At 48.2% G+C, this 16072-nt stretch overlaps 1 protein-coding gene across 2 annotated transcripts in view; it reads right to left on the bottom strand.

The window, feature by feature from the left end:
- PPARD (peroxisome proliferator activated receptor delta) overlaps positions 1–8688 on the bottom strand; it is a 73236-nt gene extending 64548 nt beyond the window's left edge. Inside the window, exons 1-2 of one of the 2 annotated variants that reach the window (XM_001498870.7) lie at positions 8528–8688; positions 4635–4718 (exon numbers count right to left, since the gene is read on the bottom strand). The gene's annotated coding sequence lies outside the window, so the exon portion shown is untranslated. 2 annotated transcript variants of the gene reach the window in all.
- Positions 8689–16072: the final 7384 nt, after the last annotated feature.

The following is a 16072-nucleotide window of genomic DNA, read 5'->3' as shown; positions in this document are numbered from 1 at the left end:
CTTTTCCAGCTTCTAGAGCTGCATTCCTTGAATTCCTTGGCCTCTTCCTCCATCTTCAGAGCCAGCAACATAGCATTTTGTTGCAGTAGTCACACTGCCTTCTTCTCTATCACATCTCCCCTTGCCTTCCTCTTGAAAGGACGCTTGTGATTGCACTTAAGGCCCACCGGACAATCCACGATAATCTCTCCATCTCAAGATCCTTAACTCAGTCACATCTGCAAAGTCCATTGTGCCATATATGGTAGCACCCACAGGTCCCAGGGGTTACGACCTAGATATGCTTGGGGGTCATTTCCCTGTCTAACAAAGGCAGACTCCAAGAGTTTGGGAGAAACATAGTTCAGACATCTGGTCCACATGAAAGAAGAGTCAGATCAGGAGTTTTGGCAGCAACCCGAACCAGAGTCTTTCTTTTCCTGTAATTGCCTGCTATTAACTAGTGGGTGGGGAATTAATTTCACGAAACTGAGCACTAGCTTTCTCTTCTCCAAGCTGAGGCCCCCAGTGGACCACTCAAGAGTCCAGGATGTGCGTGCTGAGGGTCAATGGGAACCCATCAGGATCCCTACGTGGTTCCGAAGGCTTTCACAGGAGGGGAAGTTGCAAAGAAATCACGTGGGCCAGAGGACAAGCTTGAGCTCAGGGAAGGCAGGGAAGCTTTCTCTCATGAGAAGTGCCCAGGGTGGAGGGTTCCAAGAACCCATCTGAGTTTGAAGAGGAAGACTGCTATGATGAGAGTGCCCAATCAGGTAGCAATGTCCAACACAGGAACAGACAGGTTAGTGACAGTTCACATGCTACATGTTACCAATTCTGCTCTACGTGGTAACTCTGGGAGGTACAAGAAGGTGACTTCTGCCCAGACACTAAAAGACTTGGAGAAGCAAAGCGTGAGAAACAAAACCACTCCAGGAGAAGGCTTTACACCTCGGACACTGTCCCTCTGCTGTGTAGACATCATGTGGTTTCTTACTTAGTTGGAAAATGCTGCTCACTGTGAACCATTTCACTACTCAGCAAAGCCCTCAAGGGCCCAGTGAGGTGACTGAGGAGGGTAAATTTCCAGTGTAAGAACGGTATGCTTATCTTACTGGTTTTCTTGATGTGAGTTCACCAGGGGACCTAGCTGGCCAGAAATATTTAGTGGGGAAATGATAGAGCAGTGGTTTTCAATCAGGAGTGATTTTGCTCCTAGGGGACATGTGGCAATGTCTGGAGACATTCCTGGTTTTCACAACTAGGGGTGGCGGGTGCTATTGGCATCTAAGACTAGAAGCCAGGAATGATGTTAAACATCCTGCAACACACAGACAACCCACAAAACAAAGAATCACCTGGCCCAAAATGTCGATAGTGCTGGGGCTGAGAAACCCTGTGCTAGAGGAAACGGAACTGGCGGCGAAGAAAGTAAAGTGAGAATTATGAACAAGGAAATGTTTTAGGCAATTCAGGGAAACTGAGGAAAACCACACCTTGCTTGCTTGTTTGGAAAAGGGGATGATGAGTAGAGCTCACTCTGGCAAATTCAGGATGGCCTGTTTGTGAGGAGAGAGTGGGCCCGCAGACACAGGGCAGCCTGCTTGGCGAGCGCTGCTGTTGGGAGAGCAAAGCTGGCCTGCACTTCCACCGGAGCGGCAGCCAAGTAACTCTGCGGCCGAGGTCACGACTCCTGGATGAGGACGTGCCAAAAGCAGTGACACGGATCCAGGAGTTACGGCAAATTACAAATGAAAGCAATGAAAATCCGTTTTAAGATTCCTATTAGTATAACAATATAGAAATAAACTTAAGCATGAGGTGGTTTTCCCACACACCTGGGAGTCTCCCCTCAGCATCCTCCTCATGAGAGAACTCTTCCAAAGCTGTGTTGCTATTAGCTGTGGAGAATTCAGTAATGGTCTCAGGAGAGCCGCTGAGAGGACAACAAGGCTGGGTGGAAGTTAGGCTTTGAAGACTGGGCTCAAAAGAAAAGCAGGGGTGCTGACCACGCACTTGCCAGAATGCCAAAACTGTTTAACACAAGGTGACAGCTCCCCATTCTGAGGCTGGGCTCTCGGGACCACAGCCTGTCAATCCGGGAAGGAACTGGTTCTGAAAGGCATTTCTTCCCAGCTCCTCACCTCAGAACCAAACTCAGCAGGACGGGGACAAACCAGCACACACTGAGGCTCATTTTAATCATTAAGTCGTGAACCCACACACTAGAGCTCAGAGTCACACACCCAGGTCTGCCCAGCACGAAAGCCACTCCAGCTCTTCCCTCGGCCTCTTCCCAGACAGAAGGAGCTCCAGAGACAGGGCAAGACGGAGGTGCTAGAACCCAGAAGCCAGGCCCCCAGGAGCCACAGAAGGAGCCTGCTTTTTGCTAACACTGTAGTCCCTGTAGAGCCTTCTCTCAGCCTCAAGTAGTTCCTCCAATCTCGACCTCCTGCAAATGCTTTTTGCTGTTTTCCCCTCTTCTTTTCCCCCCTCTTTATCTCTCTCCCTACCATTCTCTAATCTGCCCCCCTTTCTCTCAATTTTTGTTTTGAAAAACAGCTATTTTTCATTAAAAATGTCTTTTATGATACATGTAATGGGTTTATCATTATTATATTAAATGAAGTAACAAACTAGTGATTTCTTTTAATTCCTCAGTTTTAATTTCTAATACAGTAAACAAAAGTTGTCGGGGTCCTTAATAATTTTTAAGAGTGTAGGGGCCGGCCCAGTGGTGCAGTGGGTAAGTGCACACATTCCGCTTCGGCAGCCCGGGGTTCGCTGGTTCAGATTCCAGGTGTGGACATGGCACTGCGTGGCAAAAGCCATGCTGTGGTAGGCATCCCACATATAAAGTAGAGGCATGGATGTTAGTTCAGGGCTGGTCTTCCTTAGCAAAAAGAGGAGGATTGGCAGTAGTTAGCTCAGGGCTAATCTTCCTCAAAAATAAATAAATAAATAATATGAATAAATGAATTAATTAATTAAAATAATTTTTAAGAGTGTAAAGGAGTCTTGAGGACAAAAAGTTTGAGAATCACTGTTTTACAATATTAGAAAGTTGACTTCAAAACTAACCAACTTACTTCCAAGGAGCAATCCGAAACCCAGTTTCTTCAGGGACAAAGCCAAGCCTCAGTGACAACTTGCTCCTCTAAGTGGGTACCCTTGTACAGCACCATGTTCTTAGGACCCACCAGCGCTCTAATATTTTAAAAAGCTTTCTGTGCATATGTCTTCTCTCCCCAACTAGGTTCCACATACCTGCAGCATGGGGGCAGCCAAAGATCAGATGTGAAATATTTGTCACAGCACGTGGCCACCGAAAGTGCCTCACAGGGGGAAGACTAAGATGGCAATGCCACCGTTTTTTTTGAGATTAACAACGAACAGTCTGACAAAGCTATAGCTTCATCTGTGCCAGGGGAAACTAAGAAAGCAAACTTCTAGCTGGGACTGGGAGCTCAAAGCTCAGGGATGAACTGGAAAACTGACCACGGGACATGCTGCCACTGTCGCTAGCTGCTGCTCAAACAGGTGACAAAGCAACCAACTCAATTCAGCAGCTCTCCTGCACAGGGGGCACTTCCACCTCACCCCTCTCAGGGAACCTCAGAAGCCCCCACCACCCCCTCCTTCCTCCTTCACATTTCCTTCAGACGAAAGGACTTGGTATTGGTTTGAGGACAGGAGGGGCCCCTCCTAAGGCCTTCCTGCAAGATCCACAAACAACCTGACTCCCACAGACAGACAGACACATGGGCTCAGCACCCTGTTTGGCAACAGGAAAACCCGCAGAGTGTTAAAGGCAGAGAAAGGGAAGTGAAGCCCATAAACAGCTCTGGAACCACCGAACTTCAGAGATTAAAACAAATGAGACAGGAGCCCCATGTTTCCCCTGGCCCCCAGCAGGGACCCCGCCATAGCCCGGCCTCCCAAATAGTTGAGACAATGAACATCAAATTCCCTGGAGCTCCCTTTCTGAGAGTTTACAAAACCTACCAGGCATCCTGAGGACAAACAGGGAAATGGCGATGGGAAGCCCAGAGCACTGTTCACCCTCTGTGAGGACCAGCTACCCCAGGAGAGAAGCAATTCCATGTATTATGCCCAGCTCTCATAGTCGCCAGTAACCTACAGACCCATGTGACAGGGACTGAACTGAATCTGCATTTCTACTATCATCACTTCCCTAGTGCCTAGTACTGTGTCTGGCATTCAAAAATGTTTGTTGCATAAATGACAGAGAATGATGGACATGATCTTTGTGGCCTGATCCTTGTGACACTCATATGGGCAAAAAAGAAAGTTTGTTCATTTACTCATTCCATACTTATTTAGCACCTCCTCTGTGCCAGGTACTGTCCTAGACACAACAGAAAACAAAAAAGTCCCTGCCTTTGTGGCGTTTATGTTTTAGTAGGTGTAAAGGTAAAAATCTAAATACTCCCAAAAAAACTATGTAAGACAGTGACATTCAATAATTATTTAGTAAGTGCCCACTATGTACGTGATGAGTAGCAGGTGCTATGACAGGCACCTGGGATGTGGGACTCCGCCTTGGTGAAATGATTTCATCATCTAGGCCAGGATCCTAAACCTGAGACATGTCAGTCAGTTGTCAGAGGCCCCGGGAAAGGAAAAAAGATTACCTCTTTGGTGCATCTGTCCTCATCTGTTGGTGAGCAGAAGCCGCTGCGTGAGTACCATGTGCATGCCCCAAACACCAGGCAACACTGCAGGATCGAAAGACACCCAACATCGTTAGCTGAGAGGCACCAGTGGTCATAAAAGCAGCTCTAATAAGTTAGAGTTAAACATCAGAGCTCAAAGAGTGCTCCTAAGGCAAGCTGGCTCTTCCTCCGTCCCTCACACACATACTCAGAGATGCGATTCTGAGCCTGAGTCAGCAAATATTTCCCAGTCCTGGAAGGAGTCTGCTCCTTTCCAAGTAGGCAGATACTGGCTTTGCTGATTTTACCAGGGCGGCGCAGAAGGTAAGGTAAAGGAGCTGGAGCCCAACACCCTCCACGGGTGGCAGCTCATAAATGGAGACGCCCTGAGTCACCCTTGATTCCTTGACCAAAGCCCCATGGAGACAGGACTGCAGTCACACCCTAATCACCAGCCTGAGTTATAAAGGCCCGGAATCATCTGCCAAGGAAGAAGACTTACGTGTCTGAAACCTGATCCGAGGGGCATTTCCTCCCTGCCAAGCTCAAGCAAGTGCCCAGCTCTCCTCTGACACCGTGGGAGCCAGCTGCTGCAAGCAGCTCCTCCCCCTGGATCCAAAGCCACAGAAAAACACTCAGGGACACCAAACCATCTACAAGCAGCCGCCACTGGGCAATCTGGGACAACATGGCACAGACAAGGGCATCACGCACAGAACTTCTGATGTGACACAAGCAAGAGCCTGGCAGGACAAAGTCCATGGAGACGCTGCGTAAGGAGGAAGAAGAAAGTGTGTCCCAGTGTGGACAATGCTGGGCAGTGAGGTGACTCCTGGCATTTCCAGGCCCTATGAAGGCAGTGGAGGAGAGCCCCAGTTTAGCTTCCCAACTGGCAGGGAAGACCCTGGGAGGTGGGCCTCGGTGAGAGGACACAGCTGAAGCCTTTAGAAGAGACTGGTCCAACTCCTCCTGAGAGAGAAGAGCTGAACTGTCGCAGGACACGCCAGGATCTGCAGGCCCTGAGAACAGCTTGCACAAAGGACAGCTAGGACTGCTGCAGTCTATCCAAAGCAGAGGCCTACTAGCTTCCCAGCCAGTGCCCAACAATGGCCGTACCAGGTAGTGGAGAAGGGACCTGAGGGACCACAGGTGGGCTGGAAAGCCGAGTAAGGGCAATTCCTCCTGAGTGGGTTGAGGCATACACCAAGGAAGGAGGCAGGCAGTGGCGGTAAGGCAAGGAGAAAGGCAGACAAACCAAAGAGCAGTTCGTTTGCTAAACTAAGGAGCTGACGGGCTACACCATCCGTAGAATAACGTCAGGGGCCTATCTGCCCGCACCTTTGAAAAGGAGAGGCAAGCTGACCCAGGCCCTGCAAAAACCGCTGAATGGGAACTTGGTAGTCGATACTCATGACTACCAGGCAGAAGACAAGGGTGGACGAACTGCAAGAAGCTCTCTGGCCAGGGCTGCTGGTGCCCAAGCTGCTCTGCAAGGACTGGGCTTGCCCTCTCCTCAAGCCCTTCTCACCTGCCGCCTCGGGGGAGGGTACCACTAAAGGGTTAGCACAGACAGAGATGGAGCAAACTGCAGGAGAGCCAGGTAAAGCCCTGGGCAGCCAGAGACTAAACCAATTCCCACCAAACGCACCACCTCAGCTTCATCAGATGACCAATTAAACTCTGGAGGGATGTTCCTCAGAGAACCAAGGGACCCCTTTTGGTCCATTCTGCCCAAATCCCCTCCAAGTGCTGCTTAGGAGGGGGCCCAGGGTCAGTGGAAAGGGGACTGGTTCAGCCATCCACGATCCTATTCCTCTCACAGAAAAGGGTCAGTGCACAAGAGGATTCCAAAACTTTAAAGTCTCGTCTAGCTGGCTCAGTTGGCTCTCCACCACAGCTCCTGAAGGATGCCAACTCTGTGTGCAATTCTGGCTCAAAGACGGAGAGCACGATCCTCAAAAGAGGAGACCTAGAAACCCAGAGCCAGGTGAAACAACAGGCCTTCATTTCTAAACTTGAGAGTGGGTCACGCTTTCAGAATCCTCCAAGATCAGATTGGGCAGAAACAGAGGATATGCTATTTCCTGAAGCTCTCTCTAGGGGACCAGCGCCAAATAAAGGAGCTCAAATTGAAGGCATCTGAAAAGAGCTTTCTGCCTGGCAAGAAGGTTAAACACCCAGACACATCACAGAGGTGGTGGGCTCTCCAGCCCCAGAGAGGATGATCTCTGTGGCTGGAAGCAACTCAAGTTCCCTGACATGGACTAACGAATGCAGCCTCACAACCTGCCCAGGCAGATATCGACCTGATGTCCCATGCTACGCCCAGGTAAAGGGAACAGAACTTCCGTGTCATCCTCCCTCTTGGATCCACAGGAAATTAAGCTCCCAAGGGGAACAGAGGGAGAAGAATCTTCAAGAGAACCTGCTCAGTGACTGATACCAGAGGCCCTGACACATTCAGTGGGTCAGAGATGCGCAAGGGAAAATCAGCAGCTGGTGCAAGCCACCAATAATAAAAGGGACAGATAACTGCCAGCCCCAGGGCTATCGGCTGGCAATCTATTTCAACACTCAAACAGGAAAAAATGTTCTGGAGCCAGTAGAGAAGAAACAGGTTGAGGACCAAAGGCATTCTCTGGAGCACAGCTTCTAGAGACTTCTCTTAGCTCTTTGGGATCGGGCATAGGGTGGAGGGTGAGAATGAGGGCTAAGGTAGACTAGGATATCAGAGTTCAAATGTGTTTGAAACATCCAGAGAGGAAAGACACAGAGCCCTGTTTCCTGGAAGGGGAAAAGAGTTGGATGACGCCTCCAGCTACCCCTGGCACACACCCAACTCAGCAGCCGGTCTCTCCCTGAGAGTTCCTGGAAGTCAACAGACCCATAAAGGGGAAGCATTAAAGCTGTGATTAGAAAAATGATCTAAAATGGGACATCATCCCTCATGCAACACCCCAGTAAATTCTCCCACACAGACATACCTCAGACATTCAGCCCCTCACTTCAGTCTGAAGCTGAACACCCCCATCCCACCCCACGGGCACCTCAACTGCAGGTCTAGGGAAAGCAGAGACGTGTATGCAGCTAATGCTTCTCCCTGAAGCAGAGGCAAGGAACTGGGAGGGGAGGGGGTGGGGGGCGGTGACAAGAATGCAGGGGACAGGACTGATAAGAAGGAAATCAAAGAGAGGAGCAAAAACACGACCTCTGGGAAGAGCCAGGACAAGAGGGGCTTAGGGAGACAGAGACTGCAGGCACGGGGCTGAAAAAGCTTAATACCACCGTGAGGAAGACGACGGGGAGCCTTGATCCTGAGAGGGACCAGGCAACGGGGAAAAGGAGGGGTGAGGGCTGGGAAAACAGAGCAAAGACTGAGAGGGCAAGGATGGGAGGACGAAGGCAGGAGACAAGGATAAGGAGGGGGACAGAGAAGATCCCCAGGCAGACCCTGGGTAGAGAGGGCAACGGATGTGGGGACACTAGAGATGCGATGAAGGAAGAGGTCAGAGCCAAGGAGAGTGGGAGAGGACCCCAAGCCGAAGACCGGGCTCTCAGAACACAGAAGTGGGAGGAGACCGAGCCACGAGGCCCACAGCGGGGGCACAGAGTCGCGTGGGGGAGGACAAACAGCGATGGGGGTCCAGACGGCTGGGGGCGCAGGGGCAGCGGGGCGGGGCGCCAGGAGAGCAACGGACGGGCGCGGACCGGCTCGGGCCGGAGCGCCGGCGGCTTGGTCCGCGGACCCCGGCCTCTCGCCCACCCCACTCCCCGCCGGGCCTTGCACTCCAGCCCTGGTGGGCGCCTCAGCCCGGGCGCGCCGCTCCCCTCCGCTGCCCGCCTGCCCGCTTCCCCCCGACGCGCGGACCGACCTGTCCCGGCCACCTCCCGCGCCACCGCCGCCGTCCCGCAGGCTCCGCAGGATCCTCCGGCTCCTGCCAAAACTTTTCCCATTAATCCCGGCTCCGCGGCGGCCGTGGCGTCACACGCTGCGCGGCCCGGCCCCGCCCCCGCCAGGGCGACGTCACCGCGCAGCTCGCCCCACCTCCGCCACGCCCCTTTCCGCCCTGCCGCGGCCAATCACCGCGCATCCCAGAGACCGCTGATTCTGCGACTCCGCCCACCGCACGCTGCCCTGGACCCGCTTGCAGCGCCCTCTGGTGCCGGATGCGGGCGCGGCGGCTGTGGGAGGAGCCGGGTGGGAGCGTCGGGGCCAGTAGAACGAGTCTGGCAAGTATCACAAAACGGAATTTAAAGCTAGAAGGGAACGTAGAGGTTGGCTAATGCAGCCTCCTCATCCTTCCAGTGAAGAAACAATCCCAGAGAAGGTGCGTGACTTGCAGTGAGAAGCAATGATGAGGCTAGAACCCGGGTCTCCAGACTCCATTGCCTGTAATTTTAATAAAAGACCTATCCTCCATCAAGAGGCTTTTGCAACTAGAATTTTATGGTTCTGGACTTCTTACCTATCTTCCCATGTACTTATCGAATACGACTGCCCACCTAAATGGGGAACATCCTCCCTACTTTTGCAGACAATTCTGTTCTCGCTTCTTAACCCAGGTCGTTAGGACCTGGAAAGGACCTGTTATTCCAACCTTTCCCTTCAGGTATATCATAAAAAAAAGTGCTAAGCAGCTGGGAGGCTGTCTGGAGGAAGAGGGTGGGTTCCTCATCTGGCTATGAACAAAGCTTGACTCACAGGTGTACGATCAACCGGGTAACTCCCTCCTCTCCACTGTCTTAAAGGTAAAGATTACCTCTCACCTCTCGCCCGCATAACACTCCTCAGGCCACACCCTCAGATATCTGACCGGTAGAACTAGAATGAATTTCTTTTTCTGCTTCTCTTTTTTTCCTACTATTTCGGATGAAATTGCATTGCTTTTGTAGTTCAGATATCAGCCTCCTAGCCCTTTAAGATGGAAATAAGAATGGATTGTAAAAGTCAAAGCCTTCCCTAAGATTTCTGCAAATTTCTGGAGATTGTTATCCTCCGAAGTATCTCTGCCTCTGAGCTCCTGCTTCTGCCAGGCTGGGCTGTTGCAGTGCCACAGTTCGGAAATGTAGAGATGAAACTCGGCACTTCCTGAGGGCTGCCCACGCCTTGTCCCACACAGAACATTCATGAGGATAGAAGACACTATGATGCTGTGAGCCCTGGGGCAGAGTCACATGATGCATTGCAAACAGTTTAAACTCACACATCAGACATTCTTTAAAGTCCTTTCCACAGCCCCCACTGAAGTTTTCTAGTTGGCCCTTCACCCCTTAGGGCCTGGCCTTTTCCCAAATCACTACCTCTCCTCTCTGCCCCACCATTCTTTCTTCTGTCTCATGCTGTCTGGGGAGAAAACAAATTCCTCTGTCTTCCCAGGAAGAAAGAGACTTTTTTCCTCTTTTTTTCTTTTTTTGCTGGAGATTAGCCCTGAGCCAAGATCTGTTGCTAATCTTTCTTTTTTCTTTACTGAGTTCATAATAGTTTACAACATTGTGAGATTTCAGTTGTACATTATTACTTGTCCGTCACCGTATAAGTGCTCCCTTTCACCCACTGTGCCCAACCCTGCAGCCCTCTTCCCCCAGTAACCACTGAACTGTTCTCTTTGTCCATGCGTATGTTTATCTTCCACATATGAGTGAAATCATCTAGGGTTTGTCTTTCTCTTTCTCCGTCTGGTTTATTTTGCTTAATGTAATTCCCTCCAGGTCCATTCATGTTGTTCCAAATGGGAATCTTTCTCTTTTTTCACTTGAGGAAAATTGGCCCTGAGCTAACATCTATTGCCAATCTTTCTCTTTTTTTGCTTGAGGAAGATTGGCTGTGAGCTAACATCTGTGCCAGTCTTCCTCCACTTCATGTGTGGGTGGCTGCCACAGCCTGACTGACAAGTAATGTGGATCCACACCCAGGATCCAAGCTGGGAACCTGGGCCGCTGAAGTGGAGCGTGCCGAACTTAACCACTACACCACAGGGCCAGCTGGCCCCAGAAAGAGACTACTTAACCGTATCTCTTTATTGCTAGTGGTCCTGCCAGCACTCATGCCCTGAAGAGCTCACTTTCTCCCCTAGGGGGCTTATTTCCCCTAAATAAGATAGCTCCCTCCCTAAAAGAAATTCTGGGAGCACTGTTAAGATATTACATTTTTCACTTCATTTCATTTTTATATTAAAAAAGATATCTATAATATTTAATATAACATATTCAAAAAGTGTATTTAATGCTTAGACCCCATAAATCCATTTCTCATTACATTATTATTTAAAACAACAAAAACCTGGAGATAACCTAATTGTCTGACAACAGAGAAATGTTTAGGTAAATTATGCTGTACACTCCTGGTGGGATATTATGCAGCCATTAAAAATGATGCCTACAAAGAGTTGGTGAAAAAGTAGAAAAATGTTATGATCTGATCAGTGGAAAAAGGCAGACTCTGACAACATGTATAGAACATAGAGATATGTATAGTGTTTGGAAAACAAAAAATTAGCATTAAAAAACTGGAAGGAAACACACTAAAATGTTATCAGCAGTTGCCTTTGGGTTGTGGTTCTGTGAATAATTATCTTTCTATATTTTTATTCTGAGCATTTTTTTTCATAATGAAAACATGGTTTGTTTTTTTTAAGAAGAAAGAAAAATCTTCCTTATATTGTGCAAAAATTTATATCCTCTGGTGCTCCTACTCAATACTCTTAGTTCTATCCCTTGGAGGTAAACTAAGTCACTCTGTTTTCCATATAGAAAACCGGGCTCTCAGAACACAGAAGTGGGAGGAGACCGAGCCACGAGGCCCACGGTGGGGCACAGAGTCGCGTGGGGGAGGACAAACAGCGATGACCCTGTTCCCTTATATTTTTTTCTTCTCCAAGCTACAACATCCCCAGTTCCTTATATAAAATGATTATGGTTTCCTTTACCGCCCAGATTGCCGGCCTCAGAATGTGCCGTTTTGTGTATCTCCATCTTCTTCAAGGCTTTCCTTGTTTGGGGCCACCTAACTTTGGAATCCCCTTCCTATATTTGGGGAATTTCTCACTGCAGACTCTTCCTCCAGCACAGAAGCTGAAAATGTCAGGCGTTTGCTTCTAGCCTCCTTTGCAGCTAGGACATAGCCACGTGACCAAGGCTCCACCAGCCAGATGCTGGGAAGGTGAAGAAATGGGAGCACATGTAATCCATGCGGGTAAGTGGCAGAGCAGCAGCTCCACCTAATTTCCAGCTGTAAGAAGCAGCGGTTGCTGGAGCAGCGTCTAGCACCCATGATATTAGCCATGGAAGCAGCAGCATCTATACCCAGAGATGGCAGCTGGGGTGTCTTCGTAAGAACTGTTGTGTGCTATGATCTAGGGTATTGTTCCCGACTATACAGCCTCTCAGCTAGCTCTCTCATCCTCCCAATTATTTAAGCAGCTCCTCTATACTCTGTTAATAAATCCTTTTTGACTTAAATCGGTTTCTCTTACTTGAACCAAAAACCCAGACTAATACAGCTTCCTCTAATCTTCACTTTGAACAGATTTGCCCACAGGCACAGCTCAAAGTGTGAAAAGTTCATCCCTGCCAAGCTTGTGCAACCCGTTCCAGAGCAGCCAGCAGTCTCAGCTACCAAAACTTGCTCTGATGCCCAATTGCAGTATAACTGAACGATAACTTAGTGTGGAGTAAGGCTGGATCTGCTTTGAATTAGATTCCAACCTCCTCCACAGCCATTTCAGGCTCCAGCCAGCAGGTGGGGGCCTCCTTAGCCTCCCGAAATCAACCTCCTTCCTCCCTGTCTCACCTACAGCAGAAGCCAGAGAGGCAACCTGCTGCTGGCGCCTCTTCTGTCTGGGTAGACACTGTGCTTGACCGGGAGGCGCCTTGCACATCCTGGCAGCAGTTTGCAACAAGCCTCTTGCACCCCAGCCGGTCGCCTCGCCTCCCCACCTCTTCTCACAGTCCATCCACAGAGGGCTGACCTGGGACCACGATGGCTGTGCTTTCTGCCTGGCCTCCAGAGTTTGCGGGTATCTCTGAGGGCATCAGAGATTGGACACATTCTCCTTTGTCCGGGATGTTGGAAAGGACAGAGGAGTTACTTTCTAATCCTGGAATCAAAAGCCTGGAAAGTATCTTCTCCTGCCCCCTATTAGTGTCCCCCAAGACTGACAGCTTCTCGTACTTGTTCCAGTGTGGATGGCATTCAGGCATCAGGGTGATCTTCCTTGCACTGTCTCACACCTCAACTGTCAACGCCTCCGTGTCCCATCATAGAACATCGAAGAACTTGAAATGGACCCCACTGACAGGTGAGGAAACAGGCTTAGAGGTCAGCTTGCCACTTCACGTCTGAACTCTACCTAGCTTTCAAGAACGTCTGTAATCAGACCTCATTCTACTTTTCTCGTCGTGAGTCCTTCATAGGAGTGGTCTTCAAAATTTTTTACCCCTCTACTCCTAAAAAAAATATAAGAACTATGCGGCTCCTTGCACATTTTTAAGGTGACATTAATATTTTTCTTTTCTTTTTTTGAGGAAGATTAGCCCTGAGCTAACATCCCCTCCTAATCCTCCTCTTTTGGCTGAGGAAGACTGGCCCTGAGCTAACATCCGTGCCCGTCTTCCTCTACTTTATATGTGGGACGCCTACCAGCATGGCTTGACAAGCGGTGCTAGGTCTGCACCTGGGACCCAAATTGGTGAACCTGGCTGCTGAAGTGAAGTGTGCGAACTTAACTACTACACCACTAGGCCAGCCCCTAATAATTTTCATCATTAGTATTTGCAGAGGATGGATGTAATATCTACTATTTTATAAATACTGACATTTTAATATAAAACTGCTATATCACCCTTTTAAATGTATCTATTAAGACTCAGATCCCATAGTGATTTGGTACTCACCATCATTTGTCTTAAAAATACATGAACAAGGGGGCTGGCATCCTACGTACAAAATAGAGAAAGAGTGGCACAGATGTTAGCTCAGGGCCAATCTTCCTCACCAAAAAAAAAAAAGAAGAAGAAGAACAAACTCTTCTTTAGCAATGAAAAATTTTACGTTGTCTCTTTTCTCATTGTATTTGTGTTTCCGTTGCACTTTCCCCTCAAAAGTCTAATCTTAATGTAACATGTATGCTTGGAAGTCTTTTCTTAATCATCATATGTCTCTGCAACCAAAATATGTAGATAGGTTGAAATTTTTTAAATTTTTAAGTTTTATGTAATTATAAAGCTCTAAGTGAGACATTTTCTTCTGGTTTGAGTGGCCATTATAAATATAGTAACATCCAATTGATGAAAACAACATAAATATTATTTTTATAAGTATTATACATAAACATAAAAAATAATTGGAAATGTGTTTCATAATGAAATGGATGAGCTACTTTTTTCCCCCACGTTTATATGTTCATAGTTGAATATTACTTATTACTAGAATGAGACTGCATTCAGCATCACTTCTAGTCCTATTTTTTCATGTTTAAGCTGAGAAACCTTTTTCACGTAAATAAGTAGATGAGAATGGAGAGTTTTGATATACAGTAGCAATGGCATCTAATTCTGAGTTGTTTGCCAAAAAACTCACAGAGATCTATTAAAAAATATATATTGTTGGGGCCAGCCCTGTAGCCTAGAGTGGTTAAGTTTGGCGCACTCTGCTTCAGCAGCCCAGGTTTGGTTCCCAGGCGCGGACCTATAGCCATGCTGCATCAGCGACCCACATACAAAATAGAGGAAGATTGGCACAGATATTAGCTCAGGGAGAATCTTCCTCAGCAAAAAAATAAATAAATAAATTATATATATATATATATATACTTTTTTTCAGCTGACAATGCAAGTAAGTCCTTCCAGGTTTTGAAAGTGAAGATTTGGAAACCCCCTGACTTGAAAATAAAAAGAATTTGTTGCCCAGCTTTCGAGCCATTCACTTTCTCAGCACCCACAGTTCTACATCAGCATTTCAACAGTGTTCCAGGAATTTTACCCCTCTGGGTTGTCTACTATTGGAAGACAGTGGATGGGTGAGTGGTGAGCCTTGCTACTGGAAGTAGGAATGGAGAAATTGTGGAAGAGGAAAGCAGATATGGTATAGAGAACACTTGGAAATTGGGGATCTGCAAATTGATTTTTAAAAAAATCCTTGTGCCTGGGGCCGGCCCCGTGGCTGGGTGGTTAAGTTCGTGCACTCTGCTGTGATGGCCTGGGATTTCGCCGGTTCAGATCCAGGGCATGGACGTGGCACCGCTCGTCAGGCCATGTTGAGGCAGCATCCCACATGCCACAACTAGAAGGACCTGCGACTAAGATATACAACTATGTACGGGGGGGATTTGAGGAGATAAAGCAGAAAAAAAAAAAAGGAAGATTGGCAACAGTTGTTAGTTCAGGTGCCAGTCTTTAAAAAAAAAATCCTAGTGCCCTGGAGATACTCCACTCCAATTAGAGGACCGCTGATCCTCTCATCCAATATCCAGAATCCAAACTTCTTGTGTCCGTAAATGTGTTAGGCTTCTTTCTACTGGTGTCGTCCCCATGTTCTCCTACTCTCCTTTCTTATTTGTTAAAAATTTTTTTTTTCTGAGGCAGACTGGCCCTGAGCTAAGATCTGTACCCATCTTCCTCTACTTTTTTTTGATATGTGGGTCGCCTACCACAGCATGGCTTGCCAAGCAGTGCCATGTCTGCACCTGGGATCTGAACCGGTGAACCCTGGGCCGCCAAAGTGGAATGTGGGAACTTAACCAGTGCGCCACCGGGCCGGCTCTATTTATTAAAAATTTTAAGGGCCACCTCGAATCCCAGCTCCTACCCAATCCTTCCCTTTTTTCTGAATTCCTACTGCACTCAATTCCCATGCCTAGAATATGCATTGTGTTATACTGGCAGCTGTTTCATGACACTTTAAATAGACTGTAATGAAGTTCCTTGCAATAAAGTTTGGTGTACTTGCAAAAGACATGAACTTTGATATCAGATAAGCACATAAACTCCAGGAGGGCAGGGACTCTGTTCTGTTCTGTGCCATATAGCCAGCACCTAGCACAATACCTGACATATAATAAGAGCTTAGTAAATAATTTGTTGAATAAATGAATGGACTTGAGTTTGAATCTTAGCTACTTCATCACTTTCAAGCTGTGTAACACCCACTCATTCATTTTAGAATTTGTGCCTTCGTGAATTCATTCAACCAACATTTGTTGCATGCCTACTAAGAGCCAAGTACTGTGCTAGGCACTGGGGATATAAATTGAACAAGATAGATCCCTGCTCTCAAGGAACTCGAGCATCTAGTTTTGCAGGCTGTTACGTGAAGTCAGGTGGAAAGGACAGCCAGTGTGCAGGCCCCAGGGGAGAAAGAGGGAGGAGCTGCGAGTAGATGCATAAAGCAGAAGCATGGGAGGCCCTCCTAGGCCGGATCA

This window comes from Equus caballus, chromosome 20 (assembly GCF_041296265.1).
Source record: "Equus caballus isolate H_3958 breed thoroughbred chromosome 20, TB-T2T, whole genome shotgun sequence".
NCBI lineage: Eukaryota > Metazoa > Chordata > Mammalia > Perissodactyla > Equidae > Equus > Equus caballus.
This window is presented reverse-complemented; position numbering and strand designations above follow the sequence as displayed.